This window comes from Notolepis coatsorum (assembly GCF_963971535.1).
Source record: "Notolepis coatsorum genome assembly, chromosome: 4".
NCBI classification, from domain to species: Eukaryota; Metazoa; Chordata; class Actinopteri; order Aulopiformes; family Paralepididae; genus Notolepis; species Notolepis coatsorum.
This window is the reverse complement of record NC_140168.1, coordinates 187,332,640-187,336,938: the sequence shown is the minus strand read 5'-3', so window position 1 is coordinate 187,336,938 and position 4,299 is coordinate 187,332,640. Positions and strand designations below refer to the sequence as shown.

Below are 4,299 nucleotides of genomic sequence, written 5' to 3'. Positions count from 1 at the left end.
ACAATAAAGATTATATTTTAGGCTATTCAAATAATGTAATTATCAAAAAGTCACCCTATAATTCAGTGTGGCAGCTCACCCTCTGGAACTCCCTCCTCGCTGAACTCCGCAACGCCCCAACTCTGGACTCATTCAAAAAACTGCTCAAAACCCACCGAAATGTCATGTTCATATGCAAATGTACAAATCCAAAACTGCATAGTGCACTTTAAAGATAATTAGATTAGTATCTTTGTGAGGTTACTGATTTATTATTTACATTGAAAAGATACAGAGATAATTTGTTAAAGATGTATTAATTCGAACATTATTTCATATTATTTTACTTGAAAAGAGAGCTATTATTATTATTATTATTATTATTATTATTATTATTATTATTATTATTATTATTATTATTATTATTATTATTATTATTATTATTATTATTATTATTATTATTATTATTATTATTATTATTATTATTATTATTAGTATTATTTTAAGTTATTCTTGTGCCATTGAGATTTGTCAGAGACATTGTAGGCATAAAGCAAGTTGATTGAGTAACTGTTATATAAAATAATATAAATAATAATTGTCATTTGGCAACACTGACTAACAGCTGCGTTGCATTGTGGGGGGGGGGATCCCCACAATGCATTGTGGTTTTTGAAATTTTGAATTGACGCGCGTCGCGCACGGCACAGTCAGACCAGACCAGTATGACACGGTTGCATTTCTTCTCATCTCAGGTAATTTATGCAGATATTTTTGATTATTTATAAGTAATACCGCAAATATAAATGAGTGCTGTTTAGTCTGTGTTTCAGTGAGTGTAGCGCGAGCTCACGTTAGCTACTAGCTCTACATACACTGAGTGTAGCGCGAGGCCGCGAGCTCACGTTAGCTATATAGGCTACATACACTGAGTGTAGCGCGAGCTCACGTTAGCTACTAGCTCTACATACACTGAGTGTAGCGCGAGGCCGCGAGCTCACGTTAGCTATATAGGCTACATACACTGAGTGTAGCGCGAGCTCACGTTAGCTATATAGGCTACATACACTGCTACAGGCAGAGCCTCACGTTGTCACCAACTGTTCTCATCTCAGGTAATTGTGCAACACATATAGGCTACATACACTGCTACAGGCAGAGCCTCACGTTGTCACCAACTGTTCTCATCTCGGGTAATTGTGCAACACATATATTTTATTATTTATAAGTAATGCGTGCTGCTGATATAAATGCTGTTTAGTCTGTGTTTCAGTGACTAGTCTACTGTAACGTTATTTGCTCGATATTATGAAACTGGCGGGATCTGTAAACTACAAGCACTACTGCTAGCAGGCCTAGACTGTAGAATACTGACGTTAGCTAACCAATGCATATCACGCAAATCTTTCATGGTTTAATTTAATTATAAAATATATAATTTCATTGTTAATGTAGCAAATACTGTTACAGTGCTGTCTCAACAACGACATGAAAGCAGAAGACAGCTCAATAACAACTACCCGTATACTTCAAGTGGTTGTGGTTTTTATTGTGTGTGTGACTGTGTATATATAATATATACTTTTTAATCTGGGACATCATTTTCAAAGAGTCATCCTGTAATGCCTTCTCTATCTCTCTCCCAAGACGGTCAAGATCTACCAAGTCTTCAAGATCTTCAAGTGGTCATGCTTGTAAGTGATGTATACAATGTTTTATTGTGTGTGTGACTGTGTATATATATATACTTTTCAATCTGGGACTTTAATTTCAACAGCTGGAAAGGGTCATCCTGTGTTGATGGATGCTACAGTATGTAGATGTGCATGACATGGACTAAATTAGAGGTCCTAGATATGCAAAATAATATTGAGAATCACTGGCCTTAGACTATCTACTAACGTATTCTCGCTCTCTCTAGGTTCATGGCCACTAATGACTTCAGACCTTCAGAAGGACAGTATGCTGGATGAGGAAGGTCTTGGCCATGCTGCGATGGCTCCTAGAAGACAAGAACGGAGAGGTGCTGGACCTGGCTGTCAAATGGTTTGTAATGCTACAGTATATTGTATGTAGATGTGCGTGACATGGACTAAATTAGAGGTCCTAGATATGCAAAATAATATTGAGAATCACTGGCCTTAGACTATCTACTAACGTATTCTCGCTCTCTCTCTTTAGGTTCATGGCCACTAATGACTTCAGAGCTTCAGAAGGACAGTATGCGTGTAGCTTATTGCCAGCGGAAGAGTGCAAGAATGCTTCCGCATTCGTCACCGCACGCCAGTACGGTAATGCGCCTTTCCTTTTGCCCCGCTCAGACAAATGCATGTAGTACATTGCAACACAACGCAGCATTTCCGCGTACATTGCAACGAATCACTTGGAGTTTGAAAGTGATATCAGAAGAAACTACTCAACCTCGGCTGTCTTTAACTAGCAGGACGCTAGTGGGCTAGTCGCTAAAATATATATCGTTTTATATATAATTGTACCAACACAGATATTAGGCAGTGCACACATTGTCCTGCAATACATACAGTGAATGCACAGCTACATTCGCCATATATTTCTATCGCTGCTGCGGTCTATAGTGAAATGCAATATTATTATTATTATTATTATTGTAAAGATTATCATTACAATCGCAGCCTGGAGAGGCAATGTTACAAGTGTACGAGGGTTGTGTGCAAAGAGCACAGCCTCTCAATTTGCACAACGTGCACAAAATAATAATTGTAATGATCTTTACAATAATAATAATATTGCATTTCACTGTAGACCGCAGCAGCGATAGAAATATATGGCGAATGTAGCTGTGCATTCACTGTACATGTATTGCAGGACAATGTGTGTACTGCCTAATATCTGTGTTGGTACAATTATATATAAAACGATATATATTTGAGCGACTAGCCCACTAGCGTGAAGGGGCTCCTTTCCTCAGAGCAGCCCGCTTGTATCACCACGCTCGGCGCTGCTGCGATGGTGCAGGAGGTTGCCTCGCTAGTGGGCTAGTCGCTCAAATATATATATCGTTTTATATATAATTGTACCAACACAGATATTAGGCAGTACACACATTGTCCTGCAATACATGTACAGTGAATGCACAGCTACATTCGCCATATATTTCTATCGCTGCTGCGGTCTACAGTGAAATGCAATATTATTATTATTGTAAAGATCATTACAATTATTATTTTGTGCACGTTGTGCAAATTGAGAGGCTGTGCTCTTTGCACACAACCCTCGTACACTTGTAACATTGCCTCCAGGCTGCGATTGTAATGATAATCTTTACAATAATAATAATAATATTGCATTTCACTATAGACCGCAGCAGCGATAGAAATATATGGCGAATGTAGCTGTGCATTCACTGTACATGTATTGCAGGACAATGTGTGTACTGCCTAATATCTGTGTTGGTACAATTATATATTTTAGCGACTAGCCCACTAGCGTCCTGCTAGTTAAAGACAGCCGCGGAAATGCTGCGTTGTGTTGCAATGTACTACATGCATTTGTCTGAGCTGGGCGAAAGGAAAGGCGCATTACCGTACTGGCGTGCGGTGACGAATGCGGAAGCATTCTTGCACTCTTCCGCTGGCAATAACATTTACATTTACATTTAGTCATTTAGCTGACGCTTTTATCCAAAGCGACTTACAAGTTCTGTGCGACAAGACAGCAAGAAGGGTATAACTCTATCAGCTGAGTAACAATGTTCATCAAAGTGTTGCGTGTTACAGTGTAGGTTAGTTTATTAGGACAAGTGCATGACATTAAGGTTAGTCGGGGTTAGATTTTTTTTTTTTTTTTTTTTTTTTTTTTTTTTATCATTTCAGATAATGGTTGAAGAAGTGAGTCTTTAGTCGACGGCGAAAGATTGGACGGGATTCGGCTGTCCTAACTGGGATGGGTAGTTCATTCCACCATTGTGGGGCAAGGACTGAGAATAGGCGGCTTCTCTTTGATGACCCTCCGGGAGCTTGGATAGGAGTAGATCTGAGGCGGCCAGAAGACGCAGAGCGTAGGGGTCTTGAGGGTGTGTAGTTAGAGACCATTGACCGGAGGTAGGCGGGAGCGGTTCCCTTTGCCGCACGGTATGCTAGGTCGAGGGCCTTGAAGCGGATACGTGCAGCAATGGGGAGCCAGTGCAGGTCCCTAAGAAGTGGGGTGACATGGGCTGACTTCGGTAGGTTTGAGATCAGGCGGGCCGCTGCATTTTGAATGAGTTGAAGAGGCTTGGTGGCAGTGGCCGGGAGGCCACAATAAGTTACACGCGGACAGTATGCTGGATGAGGAAGGTCTTGG

The 4,299-nt window shown here is 40.3% G+C and overlaps 1 long non-coding RNA gene across 1 annotated transcript; it reads left to right on the top strand.

Moving 5' to 3' along the window:
- Positions 1-660: 660 nt before the first annotated feature.
- LOC311227148 lies at positions 661-2,496 on the top strand. The gene is made up of 4 exons (XR_014619576.1): positions 661-734; positions 1,627-1,673; positions 1,901-2,025; positions 2,161-2,496. It is a non-coding gene; the product is annotated as an uncharacterized lncRNA (long non-coding RNA).
- The last annotated feature ends 1,803 nt before the right edge of the window (positions 2,497-4,299 follow it).